Here is a 13,555-nt window from a genome sequence, read left to right on the forward strand (position 1 = left end):
GAGAGCTGCTTGAACAGCGCTTAACCCTGTGTAGAGGTTTAAGAAACTTGAGGTCACATCCACACCGTTCCTTCAAAGCATGTGGGGCAGGATTCAGCATTGAGGCTGCCCCACACGTCCTGAAATTGGCTCTGGAGGTGTCAGGGAAAGGGAGGAGAGTTCATTTTATCTGGCTGGCTGGAAAGATTGCACTGGTGGGACAATCTCCTTGGCGCCACATTGAATTCCTCACTTGACTTCCCCCGAAGAATTTTGGGAACTGTAGTTTCTTAAAGGTGCTGCGTGTCTTAGCAGAGGTAAACTTAGCAGAGGTAAAACCTCTGTCTTAGTCAGAGGTAAACTGCAGTTCCCTCCCCATGCCCAATGCAAGGATCTTAATACAGTGGTACCTCGGGTTAAGTACTTAATTCGTTCCGGAGGTCCGTTCTTAACCTGAAACTGTTCTTAACCTGAAGCACCACTTTAGCTAATGGGGCCTCCTGCTGCTGCAGTGCCGCTGGAGCACGATTTCTGTTCTCATCCTGAAGCAAAGTTCTTAACCTGAAGCACTATTTCTGGGTTAACGGAGTCTGTAACCTGAAGCGTATGTAACCTGAAGTGTATGTAACCCGAGGTACCACTGTAATGAGCTAAGTTGCTTGTTGTTTGTCAGGGTTACAGAGTTCATGTGAAACACTATCAGTGTCCCATCATTAATAGCTCTATCCCAAACCTCTTTATACTATCCTTCCATTTTATATTCTGCTTGCCCCTTCCACTTCCTAGCTATAATACCGGGGGACTTCCTGGTGCTGACTTTTAAAGCCCCAAACAACCTCGGCCCAGTATACCTGAAGGAGCGTCTCCACCCCCATCATTCAGCCAGGACACTGAGGTAGGGTTACCAGATGTCCCCGGTTCCTGGGGACAGTCACCGGATTTGCAAATCTGTCCCTGGGCAAATTCCGTCTCCGGAATGTCCCCAGATATGTAAATCTGTCCTCGGGAAACGTGACAACGGCAGCCTCAGCAGACCGGAGCCAGCCTGGTAGCACAGTTGGCTCTGGCTGGTTTCAGGAGCTGCTCGCTGCCGTGGCGCCCACCATTTTTCCTCGCCGAAAGTCCCCATATGATGTGTCTTATGCGCAACACATCATATGGCGAGGAAAGATGGCAGGCGCCAGAGCAGCAAGCAGCTCCTGAAGCCAGCCAGAGCCAACTGCGCTACCATGCTGGCTCTGGATGGCTGCTGACTGCCGCTGCCGAAGGGGAACTGGGGACGTCCAGTGGAATAGCTCTGCCCCCTTCCTCCTTTGTTTTGACCAATTGGGGGAGGCTCAGCTGTTCCCAGTCTTTTAAAAACCCTGTACATTTATGTCTCACAGGGTGTGAAATAAGGGCTATGCACCTTTGCCTGGCAGAGAAACCATGCGCCTTGCACCCCTCCTGGGCATCGCCCGCCTGCCCGCGACTCCTGAGCCTCCCCCTATCTGTCAATACAAAGGGGGAAGGGGGCAGATCATCGGGGAAGGCTCGGGATATGCATGTGTGCTTGGGCCTAGGGTCTTTTGCCTCTCTATCCCCACTACTGACTCCCTGTTGCTACTCAGCTTCAAAAAAAAAAAAAAAAAAAGTGTCCCCGGGTTCATTGAAAAAAAATCTGGTAACCTTACACTGAGGTCCAGCTCTGAGGGCCTTCTGGCGATTCCCTTCCTGTGAGAGGTTACAGGGAACCAGGCAGAGGGCCTTCTCGGTAGTGGTGCCTGCCCTGTGGAACGCCCTCCCACCAGATGTCAAGGAAATAAACAACTACCTGACTTTTAGAAGACACTTGGAGGCAGCCCTCTTTAGGGAACTTTTTAATGTTTGCTCTTTTATTGTGTTTTTAATGTTCTGTTGGGAGCCACCCAGAGTGGGCGGGGTATAAAAATAAATTATTATTAGTATTAATTTATTATCTTTGCAAGGAAATGCAAATACAGAACAAAGCTGAAGGCTCAAAGCTTTATTACCTGACAAAATATTTACACAGCGAGGTGTCCTCTCCGTTGTGGAAGTTGACCCTGGGAAGATATGCTGCAGTTAGCACTCACATATCCCATACAAGCATACATATCCCATAGATATCCCATACATATCCCATAGCCTAGAGATCCCATACAAGCAAAAATTGGAAGAAAGTGAGGCCTGTGCAAGCATGTGTAGCTTCTCAGGATTTCTTCTGTTTTAATACTTCTCTGGATTGTAATTTCTCCTTCAGGTTGCAATCCTTTTCCCCTATTGGTTTCTTTCCGTTGGCCTTCTCGGAATTGTCTTCTCAGTTCCAGTTGGTTTTCTTCACAGTTAGCTTCTCTGCCCAGATTGCCTTCTCAGAATTGGAATTGAGAGGGAACTGTTTTTATTCTGTAGTCACAAGTCCTGGCAAGCAAAATTTCTCCCCCATAGAATCCTGGAAGCAAATTGGCTTGTAAAAAATGGCAGTCTTCTCTGCCAGGGCCCAGGTTCGAAATGTCTCAATATTGTTCTTCTCTCCACATGCACGGGAACTTTTCTTAAAGTAGCAAAGAGTTTAGATTTCTCATCTGCTAGGCCAAACCTGTGTCTTGCCCATCTGCAAGCAAAATCTGTCCAGAATTTACAGGAATGTAAATGTTCTGGCCATTTTGGTTTGGTTTCAAGGCTGGAATTACTCTGCAAAGGTGAAGGTCTAACTCAGATGTTTTGGCCTACAACTCCCATGATCCCTAGCTAACAGGATCAGTGGTCAGGGATGATGGGAATTGTAGTCCAAAACATCTGCAGGGCCGAAGGTTGGGAATGCCTGGTCTAACTAGGTTAAAACACAACTTTTCTTAGCTTTTCAAAGGATAGAATAAAGAGGTTTGATACATGGTTTTAACGGCAGATGTGACTGTATCATAAAGGGTAAGGTAAAGGTAAAGGGACCCCTGACCATTAGGTCCAGTCGTTGCCGACTCTGGGGTTGTGGTGCTCATCTCGCTTTATTGGCAGAGGGAGCCGGTGTACAGCTTCCAGGTCATGTGGACAGCATGACTAAGCCGCTTCTGGCGAACCAGAACAGCGCACGGAAATGCCATTTACCTTCCCGCCAGAGCGGTACCTATTTATCTACTTGCACTTTGATGTGCTTTCAAACTGCTAGGTTGGCAGGAACAGGGACCGAGCAATGGGAGCTCACCCCATCACGGGGATTCGAACCGCCGACCTTCTGATCAGCAAGTCCTAGGCTCTGTGGTTTAACCCACAGCGCCACCCGCGTCCTATATCATAAAGGGTAAATGTCTCTAATAAACATTAATTTACCAGGTTGCCAAGCTGGCCCTAGTGTTTCTGTTTATTAGGGTTGGAAAGTTACCATACTAAAAGCATGCTTGAAAAACCCAAGATGTATTTTAATTTTGAGATTAGCACAAAAAACAATGTTGCCCTGTTCAAACGCCTCTCTCTCTCGCAAGTTACACAAAGCACCTATTCGCTTCTGTGGCTTTTGTCAAAAAAGCAAAAGCTTGCTTGTAATTGTCTAGCCCTCTCATGTTTGGAGATGTCTACTTCCTTTTTTTTTTACATTTGTAACCCACCCTTCCTTGCTAAGGAGCCCAGGGTTGCAAATACCCAAGCTGTCAAAGCCATGCAATGAAAAATAATATAGATCTTGTTTAAAAACAAGTAAAAGCTGAGGGAAAACGCGGGAAAGGTGCTATCGAGAGACATCGGGAGGGTGTTCCAGCATCACAGAGCCTAGACTGCTTTTGAGCGGAGTCCAGTGTCTCAGGGACGCACAATAAGTTCGGTTCCATCCCACACACGGAACCAAGGCAGAACCTTTTCCCCACCAAAAGCGGCTGAACTGAACGTGTAGATTGTGGTCTGGGTTTCTGGATCGAAAAAATCCACCTGCCCTGCAGTGTAGTCCAAAAAGACGCGGATCCACTGTGGCCTCTTGCGAAAGGAGAGCCGTGTGTGTTGTGGGGAGGTGAAAGCTATGTAGTTACCAAGTCCTTCATATTCTCCTATCCCCCAGATGCCCGCAGCCGGGCTGAAGCCTGTCGGCCCCTCTCTCTTCACAGACTCCTTGGCCACCCCCACTGCCCATTCCCCCTTGCCCTTCACGCCAACCTCCCAGCAGTGTTTGCCTGAAGAGAATCCCACCCTGCCCAGCACAAAAGCGCGCTGGGTAAATCGCTTGGTGCTGCTGGGAAAGGTCTGCTCCACCTCTCCCCATCGCACACTTTTCTCATCCTTGGATACCACCAGCCGCCGGTGGGCCGTGTCTGGATCCAGAGTCACATGGGCTGCAAGGAAAGGAAAGAAAGTATCAGATCGTAGGATCATAGATTCCTGCCCTAGGAGAAGACTTGGTGGCTCTCGCCGACAGACTCTGTACCAGCTGTTAGATCCCACTTTCTGAACCTTGGGGAAATATATTTGATCAATCAAGGGAGATTATATTTGCGCCTATCAAGGTGCAATAGTGAAAGGCGAAGCATCACCTCACCTCCTTCAGGGGTGGGGGACTTCTTTTTTTAGCCTCAGGGGTCCCGCTCCCATGTGAGGAACCTTCCAGAAGCTTCATGCCTCAGGTTGGCAGTGTTAGGATTCCTGCTCCGTGTTTGCAGTCATGAGATTGTTGTCTATCACATGACGGTGTATGTTTTCATTCCACAGTGTGGGAAGTGACGGAGACAGGATGTTTATATTACTGTATTCCGTGGAGTGGGACTGTTGTCCTTTGTTCTTTCTCTTTTTGCTGTCTGATGAGAAAGAGGAAGGAGTGCTCCAAGTGTATTATATGTAAATAAAGTAGATTAGCCAAAATGCTGAGCTATTGAGTCTGTTACACGAACCGCCAATACTCTGCGGATCCCTAAGTGTGCTGATGCTTCTTGGCATCAGTCGCTGTGATGTTTGGGCTGAAGAAAGCTTTTGAAGCTCCCAAACAACCGACCAGGAGGGAGAGTATCTCTGCCAGGGTCCTACACAAGAGTAGGACGATCCTAACAGGCAGATCAAAAGGCAGAAGCAGGCAGAGCAACTGTCTTGTAGGCTTACGTCCCAACTGCACGAAATAATTCAGAGGTTTCTACGAATACCTCTCTCCCTTCTCCAGTCAGGCAGTCCAGAGGCCTTACCACAGTTGAAGAAGCCATTCCAGTAAGGTGCAAACGAAACGCAGGAACAAAACAAGATGGATTTAGTGAGGAATGTGGCCTGAGGAGACACCTAAGGGCCAGATAGGGAAGTACAGAGGGCTGCAGTTGAGCCCACGGCCTGAGGTTCCCGTCGTTTTTCATGTCCTCACATTTTTTGTGAGGCAATCCTCACACATCTATTATGGAGGGGGCTTTCATGGACCACAGGCCATTTCAAGAGAGGCAATGCTTCATGAGTGCTGTTGCTCAGTTCCTGCTTATGGGCTCCCTGTAGGCCACTGGTCTTTAACTGGTGGGTTGAAACCCACAACCGGGTCGCAGTTTGACCCGAGCAGAACGACTACCCTGCTAACAATACAGAGAAATATTAAGAACCGGAAGTTCAGGGCAGGCTTTGTATTCCAAGAGAGGCAAAGAGAAGGAGATGAAATTACCTGCTGGACTTCCTGGGAGCGAGTCACATGAATTGGGCAAAGTCCGTGAGCAGGAACCGCCTTCTATGTTTTTTATCTGGAAAACTTTCAACATAGCTCAGGTTAGGGCAGGGATGGAGAATCTGTGAGCCACCAGAGGACCTTAGGAAACCACTGTTCAGCAATAGCAGGCAGGTATGGTCTAATCTGGACAACCCATGGTTGCCCTAGTCCATCCACAGAAGAAAACATGGTACCATACTGCTTTAAAAGTATAGTGCAGATGGGGCCTTTATTTTTTTTAAAAAAACCAAGAAGTGGCCAAGAAGCATTGGCAACAAGAAAGAAGAGGCTGTTTTCAAGAATTTTTAAGTGCAATGTGACCCCCCTCCCCCGATTGGCTCTCTTAAAAACAATATTTTCTGAGTTATTTTTAATAGCTAGGACTACAGTGGTACCTTGGGTTACAGACGCTTCAAGTTACAGACTCCGCTAACCCAGAAATAATACCTTAGGTTAAGAACTTTGCCTCAGGATGAGAAAAGAAATCGCGCAGCGGCAGCGGGAGGCCCCATTAGCTAAAGTGGTGCCTCAGGTTAAGAACAGTTTCAGGTTAAGAACAGACCTCCAGAACAAATTAAGTTCTTAACCCGAGGTACCACTGTATATTTCCAAGTGCCAGACCACTGTTAAGAAATAGGATGGGAAGCGGAAGCTTTTTCAGCCTGAGGGCCACATTAGCTTTGGGGCGACCTTCCCGGATGTGGCAGAGCCAGAGGCAAAAGTCGGCAGTTAATTGATGTAAATTGTTGCCTTTGCATGGTAGGCTAGTTTCTACATATACTCTCCATCCAGGCAAGTAGAGGTATTATTTAATGAGTTGGAGGATATATTCCAGCCAAACAAAAACACTCACACAAGGTGCCAAGTAGGGCCAGTGAGGAATCTGGCCTGGGGAGAGTCCCAGGGGCCAGGCAAAGAAACCTGAAGGGCCACATTTGGCCCAAGGCCTGAGGTTTCCCAAGCCTGGCACAAGAGCAGGGCCAAGAAAAGACATGGCAGCCCGACCATGAGTTAAGACTACGCTAGAAGCCTACCTATCAGAAGAGCGATCAGGCCCACGTTCAGCGCGATGCTCACTGCCAGGAAGACCTTCTGTGTGATGTTGCAGCATTTTGAAGGAGATTCTGTGGAGTTGATAAGTTCCATCAGGAAAACGCAACTTCTTATTATTATTTATTCTTATCCGCCATTCCTTTGAAGCGCTCAGGGCAGCATACATCGTTTTTAGATTCACAACACCCCTCAGTAATCCTGGTTCGATGGTCTCAAACTCCACTTCCTTCATTGACTTCAGAGTGTGGTGAACCTGCCCTGCTGTTTTGGGGGTCCCTGCTTCTCGTTCTGCTGAGTGTGGCTCTCCGCCCTCAAGTCCTGCCCCCAATTATGCCACTGGGTAGATTAGGCTGAGACAGATTAAATGCCCCAAAGTGATTTTTGTTGCTGAGCAGGGATTTGATCACTTGTGGGGTGCCTCAGGGTTCAGTCCTCTCCCCCGTTGCTTTTTAATATCTACATGAAGCCACTGGGAGAGATCATCAAGGGGTTTGGGCTGGGCGTCCATCAATATGCAGATGATACCCAGCTCTACCTCTCTTTCAAATCAGAACCAGTGAAGGCGGTGAAGGTCCTGTGTGAGTGTCTGGAGGTGGTTGGAGGATGGATGGCAGCTAATGGATTGAGGTTGAATCCTGACAAGACAGAAGTACTGTTCTTGGGGGACAGGGGACAGGCTGATGTGGAGGACTCCCTGGTCCTGAATGGGGTAACCATGCCCTTCAAAGACCATGTTTCTGAGCACAATTCAAAGTGTTGGTGTTGACCTTTAAAGCCCTAAATGGCTTTGGCCCAGTATACCTGAAGGAGCTTCTCCACCCCCATCGTTCTGCCCGGACACTGAGGTCCAGCCAGTGGCGTAGCGTGGGTTGTCAGCACCCGGGGCAAGGCAAGTGATTTGCGCCCCCTAACCCGTGGATTTGCGCCCCCTAACCCGTGGATTTGCCCTAACCCCAGAAGTTGCGCCCGGTGCGGCCGGCCCCCCCTGCACCCCCCACGCTACGCCACTGGGTCCAGCTCTAAGGGCCTTCTGGCGGTTCCCTCACTGCGAGAAGCAAAGCTACAGGGAACCAGGCAGAGGGCCTTCTTGGTAGTGGTGTCCGCCCTGTGTAACACCCTCCCATCAGATGTCAAAGAGATAAACAACAGGGAAGTTTTTAATGTGTGACATTTTAATGTATTCTTAATCTTTGTTAATTCTTTGTATTCTTAATCTTTGTTGGAAGTCGCCCAGAGTGGCTGGGGAGACCCAGCCAGACGGGCGGGGTACAAATAATATATTATTATTATTATTATTATTATTATTATTATTATTATTATTATTATTATTAAACCCCTGCCTCCTGAGCCTTAGTCTGATACTCTGACCACTACACCTCACTCCCCCTCCTCATAAACAGTAACAGCCCACAACTTCACTAAGAAATTAAACACCCTTGACTGGAATTATTGCATGCCAGCCAGCTGAAACCTGCAATGTCCAAGTTTCAGTCCATACCTTGTGCCTTTGGGGGAACAGGTGGTGAGCAGGTGTTTTTGCTTCTTTCATCTACTGCCATGTAACCTTCTTCATCTTCCATTTTCTAATATCTCTCTTAAGCCCCAAGGGGAGAAGGTTCAGCAAGCAAGGTAATTCCTGAAAGCTAGACTTTCTCTCTTTGGAAGGCGAATTTAGCAGTTTTTAGACCACTCAAGCTGCAAAAATAGCACGTAAAAATAGCCCTCACCCTCCTCGGTCTAATGAATATGAGACTTCCCCAATTGCCGCGGGAGTTGACCACACCAAACATGTGAAGCAATCCACCTTTCCACTCTGTCGGTTTGTGACACACTCGCTTGTGCAATGATTGCGTACACCGTAAACCGAAGCTGAATCCTGTGAAGACGGAAATCCTGTGCCTTAGCGGTTTGCAGGTCTGGGAAACTGGCAGCTCACCTGTTATTGATGGGGTTGCACTTTCCCCGAAGGAACAGGTACATGGCTTGGATGTACATTGTACATAAAAAGGAAACCCCTGGGTGGTTAAGTCCAGTCAAAGGCGACTATAGGGTGCGGTGCTCGTCTCGCTTTCAGGCCGAGGGAGCTGGGCTTAGTGCACAGACAGCTTTCCGGGTCATGTGGCTTCTGGCGCAATGGGACACCGTGACGGAAGCCAGAGCGCACGGAAACGCCGTTTACCTTCCTGCCGCAGCAATACCTATTTATCTACTTGCAGTGGAGTGCTTTTGAACTGCTAGGTTGGCAGGTTCAGGGACAGCAATGGGAGCTCACCCTGTCGCAGGGATTCGAACCGCCGACCTTCTGATCGTGGTTTATACCACAGTGCCACCTGTGTCATCTTATATCACTTTACCAGTCATGGCTAACCCCATGGGTAGGCAAAGTAAGACCCGGAGGCCGGATCAGGCCCAATCTCCTAAATCCGGCCCACGGATGGTCTGGGAATCAGAGTGTTTTTACATGAGTAGAATGTGTCCTTTTATTTAAAAGGCACTTCTGGGTTATTTGTGGGGCCTGCCTGGTGTTTTTACATGAGTAGAATGTGTGCTTTTATTTAAAATGCATCTCTGGGTTATTGTGGCGCACAGGAGTTCATTCATCCCCCCCCCAAAAAAATATAGTCCAGCCCCCCACAAGATCTGAGGGACAGTGGACCAGCCCCCTGCTGAAAAATTTTGCTGATCCCTGGCTAACCCCAAATAACTGTAGTTTGCAAAAAGTGCTCACCCACAGAGCCACAATTCCAGGCACCCTTAACAAGTGACAGTTCCTGGGATTTTCCATGAGTATTAAAGTGTTATTAATAAGTGTGAATGTGGCTTTAGGTCCTTCGCTGTCCCTGGAGGCAGAGATAGCTGTCGTCAGTGACTGAGAGCGTTGTCCCAGCTTCGGTTGATGCACCAGCTGTGGCCATTCCTGGACAGAGACACAGCCTGGTCTCAGAGGTGCAGACACTGGTAATTTCTAGCTTGCATGGCTTCAATGTGCTCCTTGAAGGGCTGCCCTCGAGGTTGGTGAGGAAACTGTAGCTAGCGCAGAATGCTGGGCTCCAGTTTTTAGCCAGAACAGCTCTGCACCAGCGAGGAAAGCTTTGCATTGGTTGCCAGTGTATAACTAAGCCACGTTCAAAGTACAGTGGTACCTCGGGTTACATACGCTTCAGGTTACAGACGCTTCAGGTTACAGACTCCGCTAACCCAGAAATAGTACCTCGGGTTAAGAACTTTTCCTCAGGGTGAGAACAGAAATCGTGCTCCAGCAGCGCGGCAGCAGCAGCAGGCCCCATTAGCTAAAGTGGTGCTTCAGGTTAAGAACAGTTTCAGGTTAAGAACAGACCTCCGGAACAAACTACGTTCTTACCTCAAGGTACCACTGTATTAGAATTGTAGGGTTGGAAGGGATCCCCCGCAATGTAGGAATCTCAACTAGATCCTACATGGCCTTCCAACCTCTGCTTCAAATAACCTGCTTTGAATTTCTGCTTTGGCTCTTGTGGCGCCTCTTTTTCGACCTCATACTCAAGCTGACGTTTCTCCTTTTTCTAGCTTGTTCCGTCTCAAAGTTTGGTAGTATTTCTAGCGCCTCTGCAATCTCAGGAGCACCTATCAAAACCCCACAAGGGTTGTTGGACACTTGTGATTGGCTTACAGCTGAATGTAAACAGCTTCCTTATTTTTTAGTAGTTTGCAAGATTGACTTCAAAAAGGATGTTGTACCATGTTAACACGAGATACCACAAACTTGCATCAGCAGTTTAAAAGCAAGTGTGTTTTAAGTGTGTGTGTGTGTGTGTGTGTGTGTGTGTGTGTGTGTGTGTGTGTGATATAGAACCTCCTGCATTTACTGCATGGCACTAGACATCACCTTGCCAACGAAGGTCCGTATAGTAAAAGCTATGGTTTTCCCAGTAGTGATGTATGGAAGTGAGAGCTGGACCATAAAGAAGGCTGATCACCGAAGAATTGATGCTTTTGAATTATGGTGCTGGAGGAGACTCTTGAGAGTCCCATGGACTGCAAGAAGACCAAACCTCTCCATTCTGAAGGAAATCAGCCCTGAGTGCTCACTGGAAGGACAGATCCTGAAGCTGAGGCTCCAAGACTTTGGCTCATGAGAAGAGAAGACTCCCTGGAAAGACCCTGATGTTGGGAAATATGGAGGGCACAAGGAGAAGGGGACGACAGAGGACGAGATGGTTGGACAATGTTCTCAAAGCTACCAGCATGCATGAGTTTGACCAAACTGCGGGAGGCAGTGGAAGACAGGAGTGCTGGGCGTGCTCTGGTCCATGGGGTCATGGAGAGTCGGACATGACTAAACGACTAAACAAGAACAACAACTAGACTAGATTGCCCTTAGGGTTCCCTTCCAACTCACAGCAGGTATAGGGAACCCTTGGTTCTCCAGCTATTGCTGAACTACAACTCCCATACTGATACTCTATGAAGAGCTCAGAGCTGGATTGGATTGTTAGGGCTACAACCCAGTTCGGGGATCAAACTGGATAGCAAACTTCAAATAACAGCCTTGCTGTATGTGTCTATGCCATGGGCAGGCAAACTAAGGCCCGGGGGCTGGATCCGGCCCAATCGCCTTCTAAATCTGGCCCTTGGATGGTCCAGGAATCAGCATGCTGTTACACAAGTTGAATGTGTCCCTTTATTTAAAATGCATCTCTGGGTTATTTGTGGGGCATAGGAATTCATTATTATTTTTTTCCAAAATATAATCCGGCCTCTCCACAAGGTCTGAGGGGCAGTGGACTGGCTCCCTGCTGAAAAAGTTTGCTGACATCTGGTCTATGCTGAGACATGCAGTGTAAGTGGACTATATGGGACTGGCAGAAATGACCGGCAGAATCCGAGACTAGGGAAAAGAGTCGGCGGAAGAAGACTGGAAGAAATTTAAAGACTATCTACAGAAATATTGTAAAATTAAAGAATGTTAGAATGATGTTGGACAGAAATTAAGTGGTTTCCAGCTGTAATGCTTAAGAGATATAAAAAAAAGGTTTAGAAATAAGTAAAAAACTAATGGTGAGGATTTGCTGAACTAACAATTTGAATTGGAATACAAGAAAGGGAGGTATGAGGAGGTCGGGAAAATAAGTTAAAAGAAAATAAGTAATGGAAATTCTATGTCTTTTGTTTTTTTTCTTTTTTAAATTGTTTTTGTACTTTTGTATTTCTGTTAGCTTTTCTTTTTCTTTTTTACATTGTATTATTTCTTGAAAACCTTAATAAATATTCTATAAAAAAAAGAGAGAGAGACATGCAGTGTAAAGTGTTTTCTGTGCAAAAGGGAATGCAAAGGTACCAGGATGAACAACCAGACCACAATCTGGGGTTTTCCTTTGCAAAGGAATATACAGACAAATAACCAGACCCAAAACGAAAGCTCAAAGCTTTATTACCTGACAAAATACAACAAAGTGTTTTCGCCCTGGTGGGGGTTGACCCTAGGAAGATATTCCCCTATTCATATACGCATCTACCAAAGACCTCAGCCAGAGATCCTGCACAAATGCAAATAGGGAAAAGGAGAGATATGCAGATGGGTGCAGCTCTTTGAATTCTGCTGTTTAAGTCTTCTCTGAATTGTCATCCTTTCTTCAAACTGTGATCCTTTCCTTAATTGGCTTCTTCCAATTGTCCTTCTCCGAACTGATGGTCTCATTCCACGTGGTCTTCTCCACAGTTGCATTCCCTGCCTTCTCTTAGCTGGTACTGAGAAGGAACCGTTTTTATAGCGACACGTCCTGGCAAGCAGAAGTCCCCCCCCCCTTCACTGAATCCAGAAAGCCAATTGACTTATGAAAATAACATTCTTCTCTTCCAGGATCCAGGTCTGAACTATCTCAATTTTGTTCTCTGAACATGCACGGGAACTTTTTCTCAAATTAGTCCAGACTGCCGATATTGCTCATCTGCTAGGCCAAACCTGCTTTGCAGCCCTCTGGCACGCAAAATCTTTAAACCATGCTTAAAGATACAAGATGTATACAAGATGCTAGAGTAGCACAAAGTAGGATGTTGCCCTGCTCCAATGACTCACATGCTCCCAAGTTACTCGAAGTACCTATGGCAGATCTACACTCAAAGTTTATAACGTTAAAAAGGCGTCATTAAAATGTGACACCAGAGGGAGCTGCAGAGCAATAAGCCCCTGGCGGTGGAAAACTGCATTGAACATTACAGTTGTACCTTGGTTCTCAAATGCTTTACTACTCGTATGCAGTGCTTTTTTTCCCCCAAAAAAATGTTTAGGGGTACTCTCATTTTCCTACAGTACTCATATTGAAATACTGCCCCTCAATGAGGCCAAACTTAGATTCACAAAATGTTTAGGGGGTATGCGTAGCCCTGAGTACCCCCAGAAAAAAGCACTGCTCATACGTTTTGGCTCCCAAACGCCAAAACCCCAGAAGTGTTCTGGTTTTCAAACATTCTTTGGAAACAGAGATTCTGAATGAGTGCAAGAAGTTCCTGCAGCCAATTGGAAACCGCGCCTTGGTTTTCGAACATTTTCGGAAGTCAAATGGACTTTTGGAATGGATTACATTCGAGAACCAAGGTAAAGGTAAAGGGACCCCTGACCATTAGGTCTAGTCGTGGCCGACTCCGGGGTTGTGGCGCTCATCTCGCTTTATTGGCCGAGGGAGCCGGCATACAGCTTCCGGGTCATGTGGCCAGCATGACTAAGCCACTTCTGGCAAACCAGAGCAGCGCACGAAAACACCGTTTACCTTCCCGCCAGAGCGGTACCTATTTATCTACTTGCACTCTGACGTGCTTTCGAACTGCTAGGTTGGCAGGAGCAGGGACTGAGCAATGGGAGCTCACCCTGTCGCGAGGATTCGAACCGCCAACCTTCTG

General features: G+C 47.4%; 1 protein-coding gene across 3 annotated transcripts in view; it reads left to right on the forward strand.

Annotated features, from left to right (window-relative positions):
• The window catches only part of LOC309337240 (vespryn-like), a 411,113-nt gene that overhangs the window by 48,293 nt on the left and 349,265 nt on the right, over positions 1-13,555 (forward strand). Inside the window, exon 1 of one of the 3 annotated variants that reach the window (XR_014154143.1) lies at positions 12,073-13,253. The exons of the other annotated variants lie outside the window; for them this stretch is intronic. The gene's annotated coding sequence lies outside the window, so the exon portion shown is untranslated. Of the gene's footprint in view, positions 1-12,072; positions 13,254-13,555 lie in introns of those variants that run through there. 3 annotated transcript variants of the gene reach the window in all.

This window comes from Podarcis erhardii, assembly GCF_964252035.2.
Source record: "Podarcis erhardii genome assembly, chromosome: 2".
In the NCBI taxonomy this organism is placed as follows: domain Eukaryota; kingdom Metazoa; phylum Chordata; class Lepidosauria; order Squamata; family Lacertidae; genus Podarcis; species Podarcis erhardii.